Genomic DNA, 27,710 nt, shown 5'->3' with positions numbered 1-27,710 from the left:
AGTGAAATATTTTGAACAATTACTTTGCCAGAACAAAGAAGGAAAGATATAATTCAAAATCACTTGAGTTTATTAAAAGTATGAAAAAAGAGTAATGAAGACAGAGGAGAGAAAACATAGAGAAATGTTTTCTCTCCAGTGGAGTAATGCGTTCTTGATCTTGTTTCTTCCATTCTATCTTCACAAGCTATCAAGTGTGCCTCATGCCTGGAGTGTCCAGTTCAGACAAAGAGCACTTGCAGATGAAAATATTTGCAGTAGATGTAGGTCATTTATAACCTTTGACAATGTACTTAATCTGTTCTAAATTCTCCCCTACCCCAAACTGCCCTCTTTGAACAGCTTTGTTTGCTTTTCCCAAGACTGCCCTTCATTAACTGTCTAAAATTTTGATAGGTCATATTCATACTGTCTAGAGATTGCTGTTTGGTTGTGATTTTTGTTTTTTGTTTGTTTTGTTTTTTAACTGAATTTCAAAGGTTGTGCAAATTTGTTACAATTAAATATGTCCATCTAATTGTCAAATGCTCCAGGATCAGAGTCACTCCTTCTAGCATTCTCAACCAATCCCTTCTCCAAGATTCATTTCAGATTTACCACTTCATGCGTATATTGAGTTTTCTAGATATACTTGTCCCTTGTTCCATTTTTCATTCATTCTATGTCGTTACCATTATTCCTCTCGGGTTTCAATTTCTTGATAGTCATTCTGTTAAACTGTCTGTTAATATTTTGAAAGGTTTATATACATCCCATGCAGTTTCAATCCCACATATACATGAACTGATGTCAGCTTATATTTCCATAATTCATTTGCAAGACTGGAGATGTGAAGCACCTACACATGATTTTATTCTCATCCATTTGGAAAATTAATCTTTAGTCAACAAGAAAATTTAAAAATGGCTTAGAATTTATTCCTACCAGTTTTTATAAATGGCTTTGTAAAATGGTGTGATTATTTTATTTTACATGGGTTAATATTTTCTACTACCTATAAGTTTTGGAAAAAGAAGAAAACTAAGATTTACTACTATAGAGGAATATAATAGAAATAGAAGACAGATTTTATATTTGTCACATCTCTGATGAGTACCCATATTCAATACTTAAAGTCATATTTCTTACTATGTTAGACAGGGAAAACATAAAACAACACATGATAAGGCAACTATTAGTGACTTTTTAAAATGTACCTTCTTATGTGATGAAGTTTACTTTATTAGCTAGTATTTGGGTTTGAAATTATGGGATGCTGTTCTGTTTAACACATTTCTGGAAGACACCTACTGAACAACGCCAATGGTGTGGGGGAGTAATATTTCTACACTTTAATGAATGGTTGAATTTGTTTGGGATTAGTGCTGGCTAAATAAATCAATTGTACTGTAACTTACCCTTACATTGAAAAACTTGTAATGTCACTATCATCTACTTGTCAAGAGTTATTCTGGCGAATGCGATTTTTAAAGGTTTATTTGAAAAGGAATATACTTTCAGAAGATTAAATGTAGGTTATCATTGGTTTGAGAATGACAATATTTTTGTACTAGAGAACCAAGTTTTACTGAAGTAACAGGATTTTGCAGCACTAAGGATCTTCTCAATTAAAGTTTTTCTAAATTATATTTCACCTCTAAGTCAAGATTTCCTAGCTTTGGTAGAACAAATATGGATCGACCATTCCAGGAAGTATTTTTTGACCTACTTATGCTGGGCTAAAATCTTTCATTAATCATTAGGAGAGGGGTATTAAAAATAATCTTGTGATATTTGTGATTTTGTTCACTCAAATGGGCTTGTCATCTGTAATTTGAAATTTGTATTACAGTACATTCTCTCATATTTTATGATCTCATCTTCATTTTAAGTAGACTTGCATTTCACAATAGCTTACTGCTAAATCCTCCAAGGAATTAAGGACCTGAAATATTACAGGAAATGAGAAATTGAGACGGGTCTTCAATTACTTTCTATTGGCATGTTGCATGGGCCTAAGTGAGAAATTTTGCTCTCGTTATCTGATGATGCAGATAACTGGGATCTGGTATCCTATGACCCGTGGGTCCTGCAGAAGAATAATAGCTTTTAGACATCATATCAGCAAAATTTTGGTATAATCAGTAAGAATGTTTCAGAAATATGGAGAAAAAAAGTTTGGGACCAGCGACTTAAAACAATAAACAGAGCAGCAGATTAAAATCCTTTATAGATTAGAGGAAAACAATACTGTGTTTTTACCATGTGAATTCAGAAGACCAAGAACACTTAGAAGGTATCACAAGTTTATACCTAAGACATTGCATTGATACTTTTTATATTCTAATATTCTAAACCTAATTATTTATATTCAAATCTATTTATGGGAATAAATATCAATTTAGTTGTCAAATTATCATCTAATTCTAGTAAGTTTCACTGTGTGAAATTTAAGATCAGCACACATAAATAAAAATATATAAGTGTATATAATATAAGAAATTATTTTCCATTGTTCTGTTGTGGTTAGGGTATCAAAGTCAACTCCGTTTTAAAGTATTGTTCCATTATCTCTACCTCAGTTTTTGGTAGAGTTAGATCTAAAGATTTACCATTTTGAGATTTACAGCCTAGAGGCAAGAGGAAACACAGTGATTAAAACATTACCAATTTAAGGCCTAATATCGAGGAGAAACATAAGGACTTGTCCAGGAGCTATGGAAATATTTGTTGGTAGAAAGTCAGTAGTGTAAGTTACTGCCTAGTTGGATTGTAGACAGGCTAAGACATTAGGTAATCATGCATATGAACAATATTTTCACTTTCTTGGCTTTAGTTACTTTTGAAATGTAACAATATGAACAATATTTTCACTTTCTTGGCTTTAGTTACTTTTGAAATGTTTGGTATAATAAACAAAGGTATTTAAAAAATACTTTGAATATCTGCCTTTAGCTACCAACTCATGGACAAAATCTAAGTGTCCACTGTAGGCTTCCCCATGAAGAGGGGTATATTCATCCTCATGCCTTTTTTTATAAAATACCTTCTTTTCTGAACAATTCGTTCTCAACTGTTCATCTCTCTATGATCCCTTGTAACTAAGATTAGTTTTGTTCCAGTAAGACAATCTATGCTGCTACGGTAAGATATTCTGGTTGGTCTCTTCCTACATGGAAGAAGGGTAAAGGGTCAGGTAGACAATTGTACCAATGAGACCTCATTTGGGAAATTTTAAGCTGCAGAAGTTTAGAAGTAGCTTTTAAGAAGGCTTACTTTGAATCCATTAGCTCCACAAAGCTAACTCAGTTGATAAGTAAATACTTGAAAAGCCATCACCTTTGGACTTAGCTATAAAGGCTTCAAAATTTAAAATGAAAAAGACAAAATAGTCATTGACAGAAAAATTTCAAATATAAGCAATCCACCAAACAATGTAAGTTTTTTTCCACTATACACAGAAATTTAGAGAAATATGATCAATAACATTTTTAGGAACAATAAGGGTTCATTGTTACAAATAGGCAACCAAGGATATATGCCTGTATAAAGATTGCATCATTAACTACTTAAATTTAGAGGATACTACGTGCTTCAGCAGCTGGTCTAACCAAATGACAACAACACAGAGATTAACATGGCTCTTGCACGAGGATCATATAAAAATTTGTGAAGTATTCCATATTTTTCATTTTTCAGATGCAAGAAATGAAAAACAGTTATTAAAAAGTTGATTACAAGAATACAATGGTAACAACATATATAATTCATAGAATTAAAGGTTAGTTTGAAATCAGTGTTTAAATCTTCACCTTAGAAAGACCTTTACATAGCATAATCTTTACAAAACTTGAAATTAGATAACATTGTCATCTTATCCCAAAGAAATAAAATACTATAAGGACCTAGGAAAAAAATCTTAAATTTTTTCGATATGGAATGCAATTTGAATGGACACATTTATTAATTAACCTATATATTATAAAACAACGTAGAATTCAAAATATTATATCTAGGAGAGAAGGAAATAGATTATGGGCATTATACAAACATAAATATACTTTTTTCAGACAAGCATCAGGAATAACTTTAGTTTCTGTACTATTCATTTCCACAGATAAGTTAAAATTATTTCTGATTTAAAAAAATCACAAACTCTGCAGAAAACATTATAGATGTATACAAACAACTCTTGAATACATTTTGACATCAATGTCAGGCAATTCACTTGGAAGAATAACATGGAATCCATGACTTTTTAAAGTAAGATATTGCTGTTGCTTTGCATTGTGAAAATATTTTGTAGGGACATGAAGGATGAACGAGCAGTTTTGAAATTTAAGAAACTTAACCAGAGTTCCGTAAAGATGGCGGAGGAGAAGCTGGAGTCTAAAGAAGCTCTTGCATAGAAAGCAGGTTTGGTGTTCCAGTAAACAGTCCTAAGCCAGAGAATCACACCATGTGTGCCATCACAGGACAGAGAGTCAGGCCAGAGAGGGAAAATCCAGGAAAGTAGAAAGATCTGAGCTCTTGCCAGCAGCCGCTGTGGCGGTGGCAGTGGTGGCGGCGGTGGTGATCGCAGGCACCATACCTGAGCCACAGAGAGTCAGGGACGAAGGAACCAGATGTAGCATGCGAGTGGATTCCACTCAACACCAGCAAGAACCGACAAGGAACAGACATCTTCATCCTGCAGTTTGCAGACCAGAGACGACCCAGGAATCAAGACTCAGCATGAGTAGAAGCCCGACATCCTCACTCCTTCTCAGGGAGCAGAGGAGGGAAGGCCACCCCGCCTCTGGCCGCCCCACCGTACTGGAGATCTCCATCTTGGAAACCGAAAAAGCTCAGTGGAGCTGCTAGCTCCAACTCAGGCCTTGGAATAAAACGAGTCATTTAGCAGGTCACAAGAACTTAACGGCGGCGTGACTTGCCAGACTCAGCTCCACCCAGGGAAAAGTCACCCAGCTTGGGTGCCAGCCCTAGGAGTGGTATTCTTCACTGGGTAATCAGAGCCAGAGGCTGCCCCTCCCTCTAGCAGCCTCGACAATTAATTTAAATTCAGTAAACAGAAACCCTGAGAATGACTCCAGGCTGGGCTCCGTGAGTTTTTCACAAACAAATCCCCGGGAAAAGCTACTGTTTGTTGAAAGGCCTCAAGTCTACCCAGAAACTAGCCTCATCATTACATCCTCCTCTTTTGTGATTCTCAAAGAAGATCTGCCTCCTATTGAACTAGCCTGTGAGGAGGATCACAAAATCATTGGTAAAGCAAAGCATTTTTCTGCCTGCTCGAACAAACTGACTTAAGAAACCCACCAAGCCACAGGACCACAAGCAGACCAGAGAATCCAACAAGAGGTTGGTTACAGACACAAGGGAGATACAGGATTTTCCCCACCTCTCCCAAAAAAATCAAAGAACTTTTCTTCTCTTCTTCTTCTTCTTCTTCTTCTTCTTCTTCTTCTTCTTCTTCTTCTTCTTCTTCTTCTTCTTCTTCTTCTTCTTCTTCTTCTTCTTCTTCTTCTTCTTCTTCTTCTTCTTCTTCTTCGTCTTCTTCTTCTTCTTCTTCTTCTTCTTCTTCTTCTTCTTCTTCTTCTTCTTCTTCTTCTTCTTCTTCTTCTTCTTCTTCTTCTTCTTCTTTCTTCTTCTTCTTCTTCTTCTTCTTCGTACCTTATATAAATTGTTTTTTGTCTTTTCTAAAACTTTTTTAATCTTTAAGTTTTGCCTTTTCTGAAAAAAAATTGTTTTCCAGTAACTTTTTTTCCTCATAATTTTTATTTTAGTGATATGTGAGTGTGCGTTTTTCTTTCTTTTTTTTGTTTTCTTTCTCTTTTTTCTTTTTTAATTATATTTTTGTTTTTTGTTTAGCTCTACTAAACTTCTGATCTTCTTTTCTTCCTTTCTTATCCTTTTCACCTTTTCCTTTCTTTCGTTCTTCTTCATGTGACTTAACTCTTGTCTTGAACATCCTCAGATAAACCAGTAGTTGACTATTACACCCTATCCCCCTTTGTGTACACACTTAATCTACAACTTTATTACTCAATTCAAAACCTCTGAGACTTAAATTCCTTAATAGAAGTACTACCTCTTTAAACCTATACAATATTTTAAACATTTTTATTTTTAAGTTTTTCATATCTCCTTTATATCACTCCCCTTCTCCCACTATATTCACATTTTTCTCTAAATAGATTGATTTCGGATCTGCATAATATTTTTAATTTTTACTTTTCTATTCTTTCTGGTCTATTTTCTTTTCACTTTCCCTTTCTTCTTTTTCTCTCTCTCTCTACTTTCATCCTACCCAATCTATTTCATGCTTTGAGATTAGGACTTAGTTAATTGTCCTTGTGCCTCCCCACATCAATCTATTCAGATTTTTTACCCACATCTCTCCCTAACCCTAATAATTTCTGGTTTTCCAAATTCTTCTTTACGGTTCGTAGCCCATTAACATATATTGTTTGATGTTGAATCGATGTATCTGTTGAACTAGATTGTATCTGTAGACTATAGACTGTGCAAATTCAGACATTGGTTGATGCTGGCCTTAAAAGAGTGTTCTAGCACAAAACTGGTGCTATTTTCATCTCATATGGGCAGAGAAAGCCAGAAAAACATAAGAAAAATGGCAAGTCCGGGTATCTCAATTCCCAATCTTGATAATCAGGGGACAGAACAGATAATGAATAATCCAGAGGAGAGTTCCCAAATAGCTCTACAAACACTGCTGGTAATTGGGATAAATGAAAAGATTGAAAACATACAAAGGACTCTTCATGAGCGTGATATGGAAAGAGAGGAGGCAAACAAAAGGTCAATGCAGGAAAAGATTGAAAACCTAAAAAGGACTCTGTATGAGCATGATAAGGAGAGAGAGGAGACAATCCAAAAGTTTACACAGGAATATCATAAGCGTGAGGAAGCTACTCAAAAATTGATACAGGATTTGCGAGAGCTGCTTGATAATACTCAAAGAGAAAGGCAGGAATGGCATGAGCAGGCTGAGAACACTCAAAGAGAACTATAGGAATTCCACGAACGGGAGGAAGCTAATCAAAGAGTAATACAGGAATTGAGAAAGCAGGAAGAGAATACAGAAATATCACTAAAGGCATTAGTGAAATCCATTAACAAAGAGCTGAAGGAAGTCAGGGGGACCACAAAGGGAATCCTGAATGGAACCCAACAGAAGGAATGGGAGTCCAAGGAAACCATAACCAATCTACTAAGTGATTTTAGAATAAACACTGAACACCAAATTAAGGAAGTAAAGAAGTTCATACAAGATCTAAAACAAAGCTTCAACAAAGAATTTGAAGCCATCAATGCTGACCAACTAGAAGGAAAAGAGATAAAAAACAAAGTAGAAAGTCTTAACAGCAGGTTAGAGCATGCAGAAGATTGAATCTCAGGGATTGATGACAGCCTAGATATTATAGAGTAAGAGCATATATCCATCCAAGACAAGTCCAAGAAATATGATAGATCTATCCAACACTTGGAAGACACCATGAGAAAGCCTAATCTAAGGATATTGGGTGTAGAGGAGCACCTAGAAACAGAAATTAATGGCCTAGGAAATTTGTTTAACAGGATCCTAGCAGAGAACTTCCCAAACATGGACAAAGATAGGCCTATTCAGATACAAGTAGCTTTTAGATCCCCAAATAGACCAGACGAGTATAGGACATTCCACTGTCACATTATAATCCACACAGGATCAACTCAGACCCAGGAAAAGATGCTTAAAGCTGTCAAGGAGAAAAGGATAATCACCTATAAAGGGAAACCAATTAGAATCACCTCAGATTTCTCAGCAGAGACAATCAAAGTAAGAAGAGCCTGGAATGATGTATGCCATGCCCTAAATATAAACAACTATCAACCAAGAATACTGTACCCAGCTAAACTCTCCTTCATAACTGAAGGCCAAAGAAAAACCTTCCATAGCAAAGAAAAATTCAAACAATATTTCTCCACCAATCCAGCCCTACAAAAGATTCTTAAAAATGTCCTACACGTATTAAACCAACAAGAACACAATAAAGGCCAAGAAACTGCACCGAAACTGAGATTCCTAGAACCATAGGAAGAAGCCAGTTTTCGCACCCCCTAAAAAGGTGGATAACATGGCAAGAATTCCCAAATACATCTGATTCCTTTCTCTTAACTTTAATGGACTTAACTCTCCAATTAAGCCACATAGACTGTCTAGTTGGATTAAAAAACAAGACCCTTCTATCGCTGCCTTCACTACCGAACATATTTTATGAAGCCATCATAACCCTCTTCCCAAAACCAGACAGGGACTCATCAAAGAAAGAAAACTATGAACCCATTTCTTTGATGAACATTGATGCAAAACTTCTCAACACAATTTTGGACAATCAACATAAACAATTCATTGAAAAAATCAAACACCACGATCAAACAGGATTCATTTCAGGGATGCAAAGCTGGATCAATATACGCAAATCAATTAATATTTTTCATCACATCAACAGAAGCAAGAATAAGAACCACATGGTTATCTCAATAGATGCAGAAAAAGCATTCGACAAGATCCAACACCCCTTTATGATGAAGGTTTTGGGAAAATTAGGAATCCATGGAACATTCCTCAATACAATAAAGGCTGTATATGACAAACCTACAGCCAACATTATACTTAATGGTGAAAAACTAAAGCCATTTTCTCTTAACTCAGGAACAAGACAAGGATGTCCACTCTCTCCACTTCTCCTCAAACTAGTATTAGAATGCCTAGCTACAGCATTAAGACAAGATGCAGACATAAAGGGGATCCAAATAGGGAAAGAAGAAATAAAACTCTCCTTGTTTGCGGACGACATGATCTTGTATTTAAAGAATTCAACAGACTCCACTCCCAAATTACTCAAGCTGATTCAAAACTTTGGGAAAGTAGTAGGGAATAAAATTAACCCTCCAAAATGAATGGCTTTTCTGTATGCCAGCAATTAGAAATGTGTGGCTGAAATTAGGAAAGCAATTCCATTTGTAATAGCCCCACAAAAAATAAAATACCTAGGAATTAACTTACCCATAGAAGTGAAAGACCTCTATAATGAAAACTTTAAAATCTTGAAAAAGGAAATTAACAGAGAACTTAGAAAATGGTTAAACCTACCATGCTCCTGGATTGGAAAGATTAACATCGTGAAAATGGCAACACTTCCCAAGGCTATCTACAAATTCAATAAGATACCTACCAAAATTCCAACCTCATTTTTCAAGTACGTAGAAGAGGCAATCCAAAATTCATATGGAACGATAAAAGACCCCGAATAGCAAAAACGCTCCTCAACGGAAAGAACACTGCTGGAGGAATATCAGTACCAAATTTCAAACTCTACTTTAAAGCCATAGTAATCAAAAGAGCTTGGTATTGGCATCAGAATAGACTTCAAGTCCAATGGAATAGAATTGAAAACTCAGAAATGAACCTACAGACCTATAGCCATCTAAGCTTCGATAAGGGAGCTAAAAAAAGAGAATGGAAGAAAGACAGCCTCTTTACTAAATAGTGCTGGCAAAATCGGTTAACTACTTGTAGAAAAGTAAAGCTAGATCATTATATATCACCCTGCACCAGAATCAACTCCAAATGGATCAAAAACCTCAGAGTCAAAGCAGACACTCTGAAAACATTACAGGATGGTATAGGTGAAACCCTAGCTCTCCTTGGCTCAGGACGAAATTTTCTGAATAGAGACCTGGAAACATAACCAATCAAAGAAAGGTTAGACTAATTGGATTGCATGAAGTTGTAGAGCTTCTGCATGGCAAAGGTCATAGCGAGCATAATCAATAGAAAGCCCATAGATTAGGAGAAGATCTTCACTAGCCATAAAATGGACAAGGGACTCAATCTAAAATATACTTGGAACTCCAAAAAATTAAATCTGCCAGCAACAAATCCTCAAAGAAACAACTGCCCAATAAATAAGTGGGCTAAATACTTGAAGAGAAACTTCTCTGAGGAAGAAATAAGGATGGCCAATAGACACATGAACAAATGCTCAACATCCCTAGCCATAAAAGAAATGCAAATCAAAACAAAATTGGGATACCACCTCACTCCAGTTAAAATGGCAAAAATGAAGAACTCTAATAACAACAGATGCTGGAGGAAATGTGGACAGAAGGGAACCTTCCTTCATTGTTGGTGGGAATGTAAACTTGTTCATCCACTTTGTTTCCTCAAAGAATTCACATAGAGCTCCCCTATGACCCAATAATCCCACTTTTGGGCATTTACTCAAATGTTTACAAACCAGACCACACTAAAGCTACCAGCATAACTATGTTAATTGCAACATTATTTACCGTAGCTAAGATATTTTACCAACCCACATGCCCCTCAGTAGATGAATGGATCAAGAAAATGTGTTATATATACACAATGGAATTCTATGCCTCCATCAGAAAGAATGACATTGCCCCATTTGTTAGGAAATGGAAAAACTTGGAAAAAATTATATTAAGTGAAGCAAGCCAGGCCCAAAGAAACATTGGTCCCACTGTTTCCCTTATTTGAAATATCTAGTATGTGTATGAGTCAAGCGGAAAAGGTCAGATAATGTGATGTTAGGAAAATGAACCGTTAGATATATATTTTAATGTTACTCTCCTTCATGCATTTGTTTCTAACGCATTTATAAGATTACCTCTTTGTTGCTTTGTATGTCCCTCCCCCACAGTTCAACCCCTGCTTTCACTATTTTTGATGTCAGTATAACTTGTGGAGGATATGGGGAAAAACAAGTCGTTTAAGTGTACAGGTGGACCTGTTGCAACAATGAGAAGTATAAGTTGTCATGTCGAAAACGAGCTTTACAACATTGGTGCGGGGGGGGGGGTGGGAAGAGGGGGCGAGGATTAGTTGGGGGTTGGGGGGGAGGGGGGAGGCTGGGAAGTGATGTGAAGGGTAAACAAAGGAGGAGGTTGCAATGCTTGATAAGAAATGTGCACATTATCCTCCCCATATATTTGTAACCCCTCTGTACAGTATGTTCACAAAAAATAAATAAATAAAATAAAATTTAAAAAAAGAAATTTAACCAAACCATTATGACTTTTCTAGGGACACAAAGTATGAACTGGCATTTTTGAAATTTAAGGAACTTAACCAAACCATTTCGATTTAGGAGAACAATTTGTAAAGACTTTCACAACTTCAAAGTGGTAGTGATACATACTTATCCTTTTGGCAATATCAAAGGCAGTTTCTTCCAAGCTGTTCTTCAGACCTGGTTTGATATAATGGTTCAACAGAAGTAGGTACAGCATATCTTTGCTATTTCTATTCCCAGCAGCAAGATGCAATGTGGTCAAGAGGACTTTAGTTTGGGCATTTGTATCTGCATGATCATGAAGTAAGAAAGAATCCACTCTGGTATTATTCCAAATATAAGCACTGTGCAGGGGTGTCCAGCTATTCACAGTTATTGCATGGCTACCTGCCTTGAGCTACCAACTCATGGACAATATCTAACTGTCCACTGTAGGCTTCTCGATGAATAGGGTTATACTCATCCTCATCCCTAGTATTCATATGAGTGGCCTTTTTGGAAAGTAGTCTCCGCACTGTAGTAAGCCGATTAATTTCGACATCCCAAAGAAGAAATTTACTTGGATAATTCTCCATTTTTGTCTTGTAATTGATACCATTTCTCAATTTTTCATCTTGTTCCTTGTCTTCATCAGAATTGCCTAACCAGAGACTTTGAGTACCAGCTGGAATGAGGTGTCAATGAGTTTCCCGTATAGTTCACGTCGGTTGAACTGGTCAGAAAAATCCGGTGAATTTTCGGTATATATTTTTTCACCATGATTTATTTTCTCTTTTTCCATTTTTACTATTCTAAATTATTCTACTTGGAGAGTAGGGATTGATAGAGAGCAGAGAAAGATTTTCCTCCATATTCAAAGTACAGACTGAAAATGAGGACCAGTGGTATCTTCATGTACAGCTTATTCTTAGGAATGAGAAAATAGGAAACAATACCTTCTATGTAAATGATTTGGGAAATACCATGATATTCTGTAAGAGAACTCACTATTCAACATATGAGCTTTAAGAGCTTTCTAATAGATCCATAATTTATTGGTATTCAAATGAGAAATACATGTATAATTCAGTAGTACAATACAAGTCCTTTGCATAAGTACTTAAATTCCTTGTTTTTTAAAAAGACACTTGTTTTCATCTAAAAACGTAGTCCTGTTTATTATCTTTAGGTGATTTTGATTATTGAAGATGCTTAATGAGAAGTCAAAATGTATTAGTAGTCCTTTGCTATCAATTAAATTTCACTTTTCTTCTTGGAGAATATAATGATCGCAACAATAGTTCAGAATCAGCAAGCAATAGTTCAGAATCATGCTTCCAGCACAAGCGGATCACCAGTAAGTAATACTCGATACCATTTTCCAAAAAGATTTGTCACAGATACAATCAGCCTGCCTGCTCTAGTTGCTTTCCTAGCCTGGACCTATTCCTTCATTGTACAGGAAAAGTGTGATTCCACTGATTTCAGTCAGATCTGGTAGTAGAATTATAAAGGATTTACATTTTTTTAAAAATTAGTTGTGGGGCCTGAACTCTGGGCCTGGGCACTGTCCTTGAGCTCTTCAAATCAAGGCAAGTGCTCTACCTCTTGAGACACAGCACCACTTCCATATTTTTCTGTTTATGTGGTGCTGATTTGGGAAATGGCAGGACAGAAAGTGAAATGATATCACTGAAAATATAAAAGCAATACAAATTAGGATAATTATGGAGCAATCATATTATTTATGAGAAACATGAAAGAGAGAGAAGAAGAAAGATACAGATGTGCAATGATCTATCTAGCCACAAAATCCATGCTTCTGATCAATTTACAGAACAATTTTTTAAAGAGATGGAAATAGAATTTATGTATTGACTTTAAATTAGTAAACACATTTTTAGTAGCCTACATAAAGAGACATACCTTTGATAAAATTACAGACAAGAATCTTAATCCTTGGACTGGAAAGGTGGCTCATGGTATAGTACTTGCCTTGCAGCTTACTAAAGTGCGGAGACTACTTTCCAAAATGACACTCATATGAATGCTAGGGATGAGGATGAGTATATACCTCTTCATAGGGACACCTAGAGTGGATTCTTAGACATTGTCCATGTGTTGGTAGTCAAGGCAGATATTCATGCAATAACTGTGAATGGCTGGACACCTTGCACAGTGCTTATATGTGGAACATATTGCAACAGCACACACACACACATATACACACACATCATCAGATTTCTTCTTAAGTATTTTTTGTGTATATTCTTAAGAAGAAATTTACATTACTAACTTGAATTTCTGACAGGACAATATCATCACTGTACATCTTGCTTCTATTCTCTCAGTTTTAAATTACTATATAAGTATGTGCATAGATTAATATAGGAAATAGTAGGATCCACACTGGTGGCTCATGTCTTTAATCTTAGCTAATCAGAAAGATGAAATCTGATGATTGTGGTTTGAAATCAGACCAAGAAAAAAAAGTCTATTAGATTTTGATTTAAAAGTAACCAGCAAAAGCTAGAAATGGAGCTGTGGTACAAGCAGTAAAATTCTAGCATTGAGAAAACTAAAACAAAAAAAAATAACAATTCTGGGACAGAGCCAGATCCTGAGTTCAAGCTCTAGTATTATCAACAAACTAATGAATGAATGAATTAATTAATTAACTAAAAATAAATTAAGTGGTCACATGTGGAGTGGAAGGTAAAATGTAACATCCATGGTGACTGGTTTATGTATTATTTTATAATAAGGCAAATTATCATTTGTCCTAATCACTAACATTTTATTTGAACTTTTTTGTAAAATAAACCCTGAATTTGGCATGTGGGTATATGTGTGTGTGGATGTGCACAACTGTGTGTATGTGTATATGTGTGCTTTGTGCTGTTGCAATGTTGCTTGCCAATGTGTACAGGGTGAGGCTGAAAAGAGCTGTGTTGTTATGTTTTTTTTTTAATCAGGTTCCATTCTGTCATTTCAGTGGAACCACACTTCTGTACATTTTATTTGTCAAATGATAACAATATCATTATCAAAGCATTTACACCATTAAGTTAGATAAAAGAGATCACTTTCAGCTCTTAGTATATGTTAGGTAAGAATATACATATATAATTAGGTAGTAAGTTATTGCTGTAAGATGACGGTCAGTACAAAATATGTGTTTGACCTCTTAAATTGGTTATACTTTTAAGATATACTCATGGAGTGATTTAGATTGACTTGACCAAACAGGTATTACTTTCTGGTTATTCCTGTGAAACACAAGGTGGATAAACTCCTTATGGATTTCTGTTGAAAATAACGTTTTTTGTAAGATTGTATCTATTCACACTAATATACTAAACCCCATATTTTTTAGATTTTAATATTCCATCATATTGAATGAAAATCAATATTGTGGATATGCTTGTTAGATATACATTTCAAAAATAAAGAAACAAAAAGCATGTGTCAAATGACGCTGTAGCTCAAGTGGTACGGCGCTTGCCTTGAGCTGAAGAGCCCAAGGACAGCGCCCAGGCCTAGAGTTCAAGCCCCACGACTGACAGAAAAAAAAAAAAAAAAGCATGTGTCATCTCCAGATTGTGGATGCATTTGAAGTTGTTTTGTACATACAAAGATTTCTTCATTAATAGTTCTTTTGTGGGAGTAATGATAACAAATTTAACAAATAAGGTTTTTTGATTATTTTTGTATATAAATAACATCTCAGGGCTAGTCTTGCAATTTCTGAAAACCCTTTGAATATTTTAGTATTATTTCAGTTAATTGACTATAGAGCTAAAGACATTTCTACAATAAACATTGTTAAAATCTGAAAAAGTAAGTGGGTATATAGGCTTTTATGCATCATTTTATGGAAAGCCAGTTTTTATGAAACTAAAAGAAATAGAATAAAAGAATATGTGAATTGGGTAAGCTAATTATTAGTATAACTTTGTTTTCTATTAACATAGTCCTTTGAATGTAGCTGATGCCGTTAAATTATGTCCTTTGTGTCACTGTGCTTTAGTTATTTTTAGAATCTTTGTAGTTATAAGAGTGAATTTGTAGTATAAATAACGGTCTTTGAAAATGATTTGGAATAATCTTGTCTTTTGTGTCCTACTCCCAAGAAAATGAGTTATTTTCAAGTGTTAATAGTTTATGAGTGAATCTTCAGTATCATAAGAAATTTTGAAAAAATGTAGTAGTATTGATGTCTTTTTTTTGGGTGTGGGTCCGGTAGCGGGGCCTGAACTCTGGGCCTAGGCGCTGTTCCTCAGCTCTTCAGCTCAAGGGTAGAGCTCTACAACTTAAGCCACAGCACCATTTGCAGGTTTTTTTTCTTTTTTCTTATGTGGTGCTGAGGAATCAAACCCAGGGCCTCATGCATGCAACACAAGCGCTCTACCACTGAGCCCCTTCCCAGCCCTTTATGTCTTTTTAAACAAATTGTATTCTTTAATTGTATTCTTTAATTCTTGCTTAAGTTTTGTTATCTATGATTTTTAAACTCTCGTTCCTAACATTAATGATAGGTGAGACGGCATTTTTGGGTATATGAAAGGTAAAATATTTTACTGAGGTCAAAGGTGATTTTTATATCAGTCTTGCTTTAATGACATTTTAAAGTATTACTTTTCTCTCAAAATATTGGGTATAAAAAACAATCAAAATACTTCTAATGGTAAACAACTTAGGTGAGCTACAATGTAGAAATGATTGGTCCATAAGACCTGCAGTCTGTTTCCATCAGGAATTGGGGAGGTCATTCTTTCAGTAAGACTTTGTTAAACAGTGATAGGGTTCCTAGACAGTGTAGTGTTGAGTGAAGGGATACAATATGATTTCTACTATTTTCAGCTAGAGATCAAGAATGTTATACTTTAGCAGTTCCTTTCATCAGGGAGGTATGCACTGATTATGAATTTTGAGTTTTCATATTACCGTTACCTCTTTTCTAACAAAGGTAAAGTGAAATATTATGAGTGTACACAATAATTCTGATAATTTCTCCTAGAATTTGTAGACTAAGTGCTGGTATTTTAGTCATAAAATAGAATGAGGTTAATTGTTGCAGTGGGAGATGGATCTCAGGATAACACTTACCATGTGTGCAATGTGGTACTAGTAATTCCAACTCTGAAGACTTCAGTATCATCATCTGAGAATTAATAATGTAAATAGTTCCACTTTATGGAATTATTTTGAGGATTAAATTAGATACCCTAGTTAAAGTACGTGGAAAAACAATCAATTAGCATTTGGCACATTCTACCTGTTATTTTATCATTTGATGAATTCTAACATTTTTATCGTGATTCTATATTGTGTCCCTTTATGATGTGCAATGTGATTTATTAATATTCATTGCATTGATCACTTTTCTGTCACTATGACGAAAATACCTGCAAAGAAAATTTCTTTTTTTTTTCTTTTTGTGTCCGGTCGTGGGCCTGAACTGTGGGCCTGGGCGCTGTCCCTCAGCTCTTCAGCTCAAGGCTAGCGCTCTACCACTTGAGCCACAGCAGCACTTCTGGCTTTTTTTCTGCTTATGTGGGGCTGTGGAATCGAACCCAGCGCCTCATACATGCAAGCCAAGCGCTCCACCACTGAGCCACCTTCCCAGTCCTGCAAAGAAAATTACTGAGGCGAAAACTATTATATTGACTCATGGTTTAAAAGAACGCAGTTTAAGATATCTCCATTGTTTTTAAGTATATTTTTATTATCTTAGCTAATTGTACAAGAAATTTCCATTCAATAAATCATTTTTTAAGTATAATGGATCTTTATATAACTTGTCCCTACCCTTCCAAACTTCACCCAACCTTCATTTTTACTAGTTTAATACTATCTGCATTGAATATACTGTCTTCACTCTCTTCCTCCATAACTCTGTTTATTGCTTCCCTTTGATTTCCCCTCATATCTTCCATGTGATAATTTCGTGGTATTCATTTTGTTGGATTAAAATTTCAATTTTATAAAAAATTACACCTTTTAAATACTCCTTTGCAAATAGCATGCTTTGGTTAATATTCTTGTGTAAACTTGTATAAAGTTCTAGCTTCCAAATATGAGACAGAACAGCGGTCCTTTGTGTGTCTGGTTCTGACCTAGTTTACTTAACATATTTTTAGATCTATCTATTTCTTTGCAAATTATGTAACAATCTTCATAATTGATAGGTGCAATCCAATTTTGTATATATGACACACTTTCTCCAACCATCCTTCCGCCAAAGGGCATCTGGGCTGTTCCCATAACGTGGCTATGGTGAATAGTGCAGTAGTGAATATGGTTGTGAAAGTGTTTTTACTGTTACATTTTGGAAGAATTCATCACTATCTTTCTGATAGCAATCCTCTAACCTGTTTTCCAGAATAAGCACATCCTTCCCTTCATCTCCATCACAACGTATTGCAAGTCCTCAAAAACACACTACCCCATACAGGTCTCAATAAGCTAAAACCACACTGTGCCCATATTCTTTCAATACATTTTTAATAATTGTACATATAATTTAGTGAGAACTTTCTATGTACTTTCCTAATGTGGTAATGAGGGACATCACAACAGAGCAAAAGTAAGGTATATGCAATTTAATTAGCTATTATCATATTTAAAATCTTGTTAAGCTCTAACTCATAGCCTCACTTACTGTTATTTTAATCTTTATTTGATTATCTCCTAAATTATAACAGGTGAGTTAAATACAAAGGCAAAAAGTGTGGTTTGATTGTGACATTCATGTTTGAGGATGCACAATATGGGCAAATAGATGGATTGAAATTAATAGCAATTATCCATTTTGGTAAAGTAGAGATGATTTTCCCAAACTGATTCTCACAATTCATATTCCAGTCAACAAAAAGAAACAATTCCCTTTGTTTTGCACTTTATTAACTTTTGTTTCCATTTTATTTTATAATGAAGGATGATTTCATAAATCTACTGTAGATACAAAAATATATTAAAATAGTTCTATTCAAATGCATTGATACATACATACACATATTTATTACACAGGTTACAATGATAATTTATAACTTCTGTAACTGTAAAATTTACTAAATTATTAAAAACATGGATGGCTCATGCCTGGAATCCTGGTTACTCGGGAGGCTGAGATCTGACGATCATGGTTTAAATCCAAACTAGGCAGGAAAGTCCATGAGCCTCTTATCTCCAAAGAACCAACAGAAAATAAGAATTGGAACTGTGGCTCAAAGTAGTAGAGTTGTAGCCTTGAGAGAAAAAGCTCAGAACATCACCGAGGCTCTTAGTTCAAGACCTACAATCTACCAAAGAAAATCTATTTAACTTACACCTGTGTAAGTAGAGTATTTCCATCACCCAAATGCACATCCATGCTCATTTTCAAGGTAACTCTGCTTTGTCTGAAGTACCAATAAATATTATTACTTAAGTAGAAAGCATTGGAACGTGGGTTCATTCTATCTCTCTCATGGATTTTTCTCCACTCAAATACTCATGTGCTACAATTATTCCATGTATTTAAAATCATAGCTTTTTTTCTTTAATACTCCTAATATTAGAGTTTGAATTCAGTGTCTTGTGCTCCCTAAATGGGTGTTCTTACCACTTTTTCATGTGCCCAGCCCTAAATTATCTTGATTATTTTTGAGATAAAAACTGGCTTCCTACTTGTGTATGATCTTGGCCTCAGTTCACTTCATGCTATTAATCCTGGAATTCAGAAAAACAGGTGCATGGCATTGTGTACAGATCTTTCTGTCCAGTCTGGGCTTTAGCCTCTGTCCTCACAACAGTGCACTCCCATGTAGTCAGGATTTTCATAAGCTTGTCATAGCTGATTATTTTTAAATCTTTGCATTTCCTACAGGTTCTTGAGTTTATTTGTGTTTTCTTTGGTTGTTTTGTTTCATTTGAATCTATGTGTTGAATTGCTCACTTTTCCTTTTGTTTCTTTCCCTCAAGTTCTTATCTAAAATGCTTGGAAACCAATTCTTTCTCAAGATAGTCAGGGTGAACATTATTTATTTCAATGCAATTTCAGTAACACTTAAACACTTTCATATCTATAAATGATATACAAATGCTAAGCTCTGAGAAGTGTGTTTTTATTTTGACGGCAGCCTTTGGCATACACTGACAGATTATGAAATATATGAAGATAATAAAACTACAGATGCATGCCAGGAGGAGAAAAACCTATAATTAATTGTTTGACAGTGGCTTCCCTTCTAGTGAAAGAAGTATATGGCTTGATGCAGGATTTCACAAAATCATATTGCTAGGAAGAAACTAAACAATGATCTAATAATACAGACTTGAGAGTGATGGATTGACTTCCTGAATAATTTACTTTTGGGTCAAATAAAAGCAGGCTTCCAAAAAGAGAGTAGATTTTAGAGAAACATGAATTTTATGCAAATAGGTCCTTAGCTGATTTTGTTAATTTGTGAAATAATACAGGGGAATAAATTACAGCAAGGAAAAAAATTAAAGAATTTCACATGGAAATACTCATTTGTGTCTGTGTTCATGCACGTGTGAATACGCACACACACATGTGCATGTGCTCATGCATGCATTCATCATTCTTGAGGCTTAATAGTGTCTGGGAACTATTCCTAAACTTCTGTGCCAAAGGATAGTGGTCTACCACTTCAGCCACTGCTACACTTATGGATTTCTTTTAGATAATTGTTGTATTTTCATGATTGGACTGGCTTGGAACAGTGATCTTCAGATCTCAGACTTTCTAGTAGCTAGCTAAACTTATTCAGCCTCTGAGTAGCTATTTAAAATTCTGCCTGTCCTCTATGCTTCACTGCTCTTTTATTCTTTTCTTGAGGTATTCACAAGCCTAAGTCATATATATATATATATGTCTAGTTGCTTAAAAAAATACTCTTACTGCTTGGCATCAGGGGCTCCCATGTGTACTCCTAACTACTTAGGAGGCTTTAGAACAGAACCCAAGCAGAAAGTTTAGTGAACTTCCTTCTCAGTCTATAGCTGGGTGCATTGTATCATTTCCACCATCCTGCACAATCTAGAGACTAAGTTTGGAAAGGCTGGGAATCCAGACCAGTCAAGGTAGCAAGCTAGACATGTTGGTGTGCAACTCTGATGCCTTGATGAAGGGAAGGTTAAAAGGACAGATCAGGTGCATGTTCTTTTGGAAAGGGAACCCCTCTCCTAAAATTCACCAATGATAAGACTCCAGCCTAGCAAGAACAATATACCCAAGTTGAAATCCCCACAATTTCCCACAACCAAAATAAGTATATTCAATAACACCCCAAAACTTAGTAAAATCTGTTCTTTGCTATAATATCAGCTTTATCTGATTATCATATGATGTAATCGTATAGTTTCTTCATTAAACTTATGATAATTTAAAAAGACCTAGAAAATTCTTTCTCACTTATTAAGTGCAAACGAATGGCAAATTGCCTCATTTCTTACATATTTGACTACCACTATAAATTCATCTTATGATTATTATTAATAGTAATATATTCTCATTTATTGCTTAACTTTGTAACAGTTTTTAAACTTTTTGCTTCTCTGCTGAAGTTGAAATATTTAAATAGTATCATCAAAGTATATTCCTTGAGTACCTAGGGCAGTTTTTTTTTTACAAAGTTTTTAACCAATGGCTTCTAAGAATTCTTAATTGGTATATTATTTGGTTTATTTTTAATTTAAATTTAATTTTATTGTAATAAAAATGTACACAGGGGTTACAGTTACATAAATATGGTAATGAGTACATTTCTTAGGGAAGAAACATTGTTATCTCTTCCATCGATTTTTTTTGTACACGCAAAACAAAAACTACTGATGCTTTTGCTGTTGCTATTGATCAATGGGTACTTGTGTTTTCTTTGTTCATGCATTTTTATTATAAAATTGATATACAGGTCTTTTACACTTAATTAAGTCAACTAAAGAGTACACTTCGGGCTGGGAAGGTGGCTCAGTGGTAGAGCGCTTGCCTTGCATGCCTGGGGCCCTGGGTTCAATTCCTCAGCACCACATAAGCAAAAAGCCAGAAGTGGCTGTGGCCCAAGTGGTAGAGTGCTAGCCTTGAGCTGAAGAGCTGAGGGACAGCGCCCAGGCCCAGATTTCAGGCCCCACGACCGGACCCCCCCCCAAAAAAAAAGAGTACACTTCATTTTATTTTTTAAATTTCAAATTTGAGCTTAAATGTTTTGTTTCTTTAGGGTAATTCTTTTTGAAGAGTTGTAGGATTAGTTAATTTAATTTTGCATGATTTTTACGCATGCAAATTATTCAGATACATATATTTTGCTCTTAAAATATTTAACATGTGACTATTTAAAAATTATTTTCTTAATTTTTATATGGTTAGTGGTTTTAAATAAATTTATTTTCTTATAGTTATGAACATATTTGTACAGGTAGCAAATACTTACTGTATTTTCAAGAAGCACATACTTTATTAAGAAACGCTTCATTACCTGGTCTCTTTTTGGAAATATTTGTACTTGTGTTAAAAAGAAATTTTTGAGCTCAGCATGGTGATTTGTGGCATCCATTTTGTAGCTATGGTGGGAGGTGTAAATAGGGTTTGTAATTCAGGAGAGACAGAAACTACAAGACCTTATTATAAAACTATTCAGAGTGAAATGATTAGAGATAAGCCATCCATAGCGTTATATAAAGCACCTCGCTATCATATTCTAAATCTTTAGTTAAAAAACACCAGTAACATCAATCTTTTGTCAAAGTAAAAGGACACATGATTCAAAATGTTTATTATTTAAAACTTATTTGCAAAGATTCTCATGTCTTCTATTAATTTCAATTTTCTTAATCTATTAAAATCCAAGTATATTGTGACTATTTTGTTTCTACTAAACATTTAAATAGTACGAGCAATATAATGATTTCATATATTAACATACCTTTACTATTTGTGATACTTTCCTCCGTTTAATATGATAATATCAACATTCCAAATGTGTGTATGTGGTGTGTGTATGCGCATGTTTATGTGGTTTCTGTGTGTGTGTGCTTTGTGTGTCCTTTGTAATGCGTGCAAGATCACACCATTGCTTCACATATGCTAGACCAATGTTTGACCACTGAGCTATAATGTCTAGTTATAATCCAAATAATATTTTAAATCATGACTTTTAAACTTTCATTCCTAGTATGCTTTTTCAAAATTATATATAATAAAATGTGATCCATGGTCTATCCACACTAGCAAGTTTTATTGCTATTTTGAATATTTCCACTGCCTTTCCACTTCCAAAGTCTTGTGTTTGTTATTTGATAAAGGTTTTACTTTGCTTCTTTTCTCTATTCTTTCTTTTGCCCTTTTGTGATTACCTGTTCTTTCTCTTATATCTTTGGAAATTAATTATCATATTCCTATTACAATTTCTTTACATTGTAACAGGTATATAAAATGCTTTGTTTTCTATTTTATTTTTTTCCATTTTCACTGACTTTTATTCCAAACTGTTAGATGGGCTAAAAAGAAACTTGACTCAGGACACTTTATTTTTCTCCTTCTCTTCTCTGAAGTCTTTCTGTTTTTTGAAACACAAGAGCAACGACATATAGTTCCTATAAGGTCCATCATTTTTTCCACTCTCATTCTCCTCTGTTTTACAGCTCAAGTTGTTATCATTCAGCTTTATTATGCTACAGCATTATCTAAATCTTAACTCATTCCTAAATTAATTTTAGTTGTTTCAAGTATTCTCTAAAGGCATATCCCTATATATATTCTATATATAATATCTGAGGTCTTGTATTTTCACAAGGTACAAAATATGAGTGACTATCAAATATCTAGATATCTCTGCAGAATATTGGTTCACCTGCTCAATAAAATCGTATGTAAATTCAAGGAATACAGGTCAGTCAGAACAACCTTGTAAATGGTGTAGCTTGAGCCTTCATACTAGCTTTGAATCTTATTACCATGTTTAGTAGTGAAGGAAACATAGTTCTACAATAAGAGCAGACACATAGAAGAATGTAACAGATTTGTCAAAAATAAATTCTTAGTTTTATGGTGAATAGATTTTGAAAACTATCCCATGACTTTATGAAATAAAAATAGAATCTTAAATGGGTGTATTGGCACTATTTTCTCTCGAGATTTAAAGAATGATCTTAGACTACTACCTCAATCTTTTTGTTTTGTTTTGTTTTGTTTTGTTTTTTGTCACTCATGGGGCTTGAACTGTGGGCTTAGGCGTTGTACGTGTGCTCTTCAGCTCAATGCCAGAGCCCTACCACTTGAGCCACCGTACCACTACTGGTTTTCTAGTGGTTTACAGGAGATAAGAGTTTCATGGACGTTCCTGCCCAGGCTGGCTTTAAACCACAACCCTCAGATCTCTGACTCCTGAGTAGCTAGGATTACAGGAATAAGCCACAGGCACCTGGCCTACCTCAATCCTTATACAAAAATTTAAAATAAAAAATGATTATCAACCTATAAATGTGAGATGTAAAAGCCTATAAAACATAAATGTAAAAATTCATGACATTGGATCCGTAAAGGTTTCTAAAAATTTGTCCTGGAAAGCATTAGTGGCTAAAGAAAAGCAAGAATAAACTGGATTATATCAAGTGATAACCTTTCATAATTCAAAGGACACTATAATCCAAGTGAAATCATCCAACAGATGGACGGAACATATTTGTTAATGCTATAATGTTAATGCTACCATGATTCTGAACCTTAAGCATTTTTATATCTTCTAATTCTATATAAAGTTTTGCCTGAATAGGATATTTCTTTAAAGAACATATGTAAATTAATAGTCAAGAGGAGGAGCATATGAAATAAGCTCCTCTTTAGTATCTAAGAAAAAGAAAACTCACTAGTATGACCCTAATATAAAAAGATGACACAAAATATAGTAATGCATTTGTGGAGAAACTGATATACTCCTCATAGTGATTTTATTTGTATAATACTGCAATCATTTTAGTAAGCAAGTTTTCAAGACTTCAAAAGGTCAAAGAGAATTGTATAGGATCCAATCATTATACTTCTATGAATGTATTAAAGAGAAATAAGAAACGTGTTTGGACAGAGATTTGTAGTTCATTGACAGTCCAGTTGAATAGTATGTATGAGACCCGGGAAATAATCCCCAAAAACAAATTTTGAAAAGACACACTATAGAGGATGCATGCTGGACAAATTCCTGTAACAGAATTTTATATCTATTTTAATGTCTGTTCTAAAATATATAGCATTTCTATTTGAAAAAATGCAAGTTTGTGAAAATTAGGCTTTGAAACCTATGAAGGTACAATTCACTTCCAAGCACTAAACTGTATACAATAAAAGGAGATAATATATTGTATGTTAATTACATGTCAGCAAAAAAACTATTGTTAAAAATTCTTCACACAAAATCCACAATATTTAAAAAGATATTTTTGGTGTTGGCTAAAAACTCTGTAAACTACAGCGTTTAAAACAAAGATGTGATTTCTGTTTATTTTGAGGTTTTTTGTCTGTTATTTTGAGTTTATACAGAGATAAATCAATCAAAAATCTATGTTATAACTGGAATACCTAGGAATTATGCATCACTTATAAGTAATTGATAACCTTTTCTGGAAGAAACTTTTATCAAATGACAGAAGACACAAATTTATGCATCTGCAATTTATGAAAGCCATACATTACTTGCTCAATCAAATTGCTTTTCTCTACTTTGCTAGGAAATCAAATTATTCTCAAGACAAGAGCCAAAAGCAGTGAAAAGAAACAAAATACACAATCATCTTGATTTATTTGTGAAAATAACAAATGAAATAAAACAATTCCACAGAAGGGGCTCCAATATTAGTATCAATGAAGCAGTTCCTGAATGCCAACATCTATTGAATTTTTGGAATTTTTTCAAACATAAAAACTAGAACAAGAAAACAAATATACTCTTAGAGTGAGCCAGTCTTGCAATCATTTTCTTAATTGTTTTGAAATTACAAAAATTGATACTCCTTTGCATTCTAAATCATTTAAAAACATTTATCACTTATTATAATTCAAGTAACAAGCAAGAGTAATTTTATATAATCATTAAAAATACCATTTTATTACTATCGTAAAATAGAATAAAAGACCAGTCCCAATATTTTCCCTACTCATCATTATTCTTAATTCCTAATCATTACCTAAATATCTTAATCTAAATAGTCATGTCTTTAACATAGACATAAATATTGTATACATTTTAACTTAACATTTTCCAAGGGCATGTATTCATGTTTCTAAGAAATGTTCACAGCAGTTAAAAGATGCTTTTGTGAAATTAATGTGATACATTTTCTTGTTGTGGTTGTTGTTTGCAAGGCCTGGGCCTTGTCCCTAAGCCTTTTTATGCTCAAGGAAAGCACTCTACAACTTGAGGCACAGAGCTAATTTCTGTTTTTATTGGTTAATTGGAGATAAGAATCTAACAAATAATTTTCTGTCTGGACTAGTTTCGATTATAATTCTAAGATTTCAGCACAAGAATAGCTTGAATTATAAGCATGAGTTACCGACACTTGGTTTGATGAATTAAAAAAATTGATTATGTTTTTTTCACTGTAATGTATATCATTCTACACATAAATTTAGATATATGTATATATTTCTTACAAATAATCTCTAAAAATGTATCTTTCTACACATAACATATATATATGGAGAGAGAGAGAAAGAGAGAGAGACAGAGAAGACAGACAACCTCTAAAACTTTTATGCTACTATTTTGACCTTTTTCATTTCAAAGATATATAGTCTATTTTTCTAAAAGTTCCTTAGAATAAAATAACAAATATTTCAATAGAAAGTAGAGTTTATTACTTTCAAGGAAATTTTAAATATGCATTTGATATTTTAGTAACACTTAAAGTATATCACTTGAAAAATTTCTGTTGAAACTCTTAAATATTTGTGTATAGTGATGGGGAGAGAAGAAGTTAATTCATATTGGTTAGGAATTTGCAATGTTTCAAAAATCTATTCCATAATTTGTTATAAGCACAGAGTCAAGCTATCTGATATGGTTTAGTTTTTGTTTCTATATTTGTTCAAAATTTTAATATGGGTGCATTCCCTGTGGTGACATTAAACTTATTAATAAAAAGACAAATAATAACAAAATCATAGACACAAAAAAGACTTTCATTAATTAGCACTTCTGATGCTAATAATTTTGATGAATATGATGATGATGACCACAGTGTATCATGATAATGACAACAATGTTCTGATTGAAAAGGAAGATACTTTAGACATCTTTAAAGCTAGATTGTCACATTGAATTCATGGTAATAAATGGCATTGGATTACATACAATAAGAATAACAAGAGAGTTCCGGGAAGATGGCAGAGGAGAAGCTGGAGGCTAAACAAGCTGTCACATAGAAAGCAATTTTAGAGTTCCAGTGAACAGTCCTAAGCCAGAGAATCACACCAAGTGTGCCATCACAGGACAGAGAGTTAGGCCAGAGAGGGAAAATCCAGCCAAGGAGACAGATCTGAGCTCTTGCCAGCAGCCGCCGTGGCAGCAGCAGTGGTGTTGGTGGCGACTGCAGCTGCCATACCTGAATCACAGAGAGTCCGGGACAAAGGAGCCAGAGGTGGCAGGCAAGCGGATTGTACTCAACACCAGCCAGAACCGACAAGTAGTGGATATCTTCATCCTGTAGTTCCCAGACCAGAGATGACCCAGGAACCAAGACTCGGTGTGAGTAGAAGCCTGACTTCCTCACTCCTTCTCAGGGAGCAGAAGAGAGAAGGCCACCCCTCGACTCCCTGTACTGGAGATCTCCATCTTGGATACCGACAAAGCTCGGTGGAGCTGCTAACTCCAACTCAGGCCTTGGGATAAATCTGGAGTCATCTAGCAGGTCACAAGAGCCTAACCTGACCTGCCAGACTCAGCTCTACCCAGGAAAAAGTCACCGATCTCGGGCACCAGCCCCAGGAGTGGGTTTCTTCACTGGGTAGTCAGAGCAAGAGGCTGCCCCTCCCTTTAGCAGCCTTGACAATCAATTGAAATCCAGTAAACAGAAACCCTGAGAGTGGCTATAGGCTGGGCTCTGTGAGTTTCTCACAAACCGGCCCCCGGGAAAAGCTACTGTTTGCTGAAAGGCCTCAATTCTACCCAGAACCTAGCCTCATCACAGCATCTCCAAACTGGAGGAAAAAGCCATCTCCCTCTTTTGTGATACTCAAAGCAGATCTCCCTCCCATTGAACTAATCTGGGAGGAGGATTGCAGAGCATTTTTCTGCCTGTTCAAAGAAACTGACTAAAGTAACCAACCAAGCCACAGAAACACAAGCAGAACAGACTCCAACAAGAGTCTGGTTACAGACTCAGGGGAGACACAGGATTTTTCCTTCCCCTCCCAAAAAAATCACAGAATATTTTTTTTGTTGTACCTTTTAAAAAAAATTTTTTTTTCAAAAAAAAATTTTAATTTTTAATTTTTACCTCTTTTGAAAAAAAAACTTGTTTTCTAGTAATTTTTTTTCCTCTTAGAATTTTATTTTCGGGGTATAAGATTGTGTGTGCGTTATTCTATCTTTCCTTTTTTTCTTGTTTTTGTTTGTTTTTTTTTTTTTGTTTAGCTCTACTGAACTTCTGATC

At 34.7% G+C, this 27,710-nt stretch overlaps 1 pseudogene; it reads left to right on the top strand.

Moving 5' to 3' along the window:
* The first annotated feature begins 3,568 nt into the window (after positions 1–3,568).
* LOC138834351 (U6 spliceosomal RNA) lies at positions 3,569–3,668 on the top strand (annotated as a pseudogene).
* The last annotated feature ends 24,042 nt before the right edge of the window (positions 3,669–27,710 follow it).

Source organism: Dipodomys merriami, unplaced genomic scaffold, assembly GCF_024711535.1.
Source record: "Dipodomys merriami isolate MVZ:Mamm:240054 unplaced genomic scaffold, mDipMer1.0.p SCAF_212, whole genome shotgun sequence".
Lineage (NCBI taxonomy): Eukaryota > Metazoa > Chordata > Mammalia > Rodentia > Heteromyidae > Dipodomys > Dipodomys merriami.
Note: the sequence above shows the minus strand (reverse complement) of the source record. Positions and strands in the feature narration are given on the sequence as shown.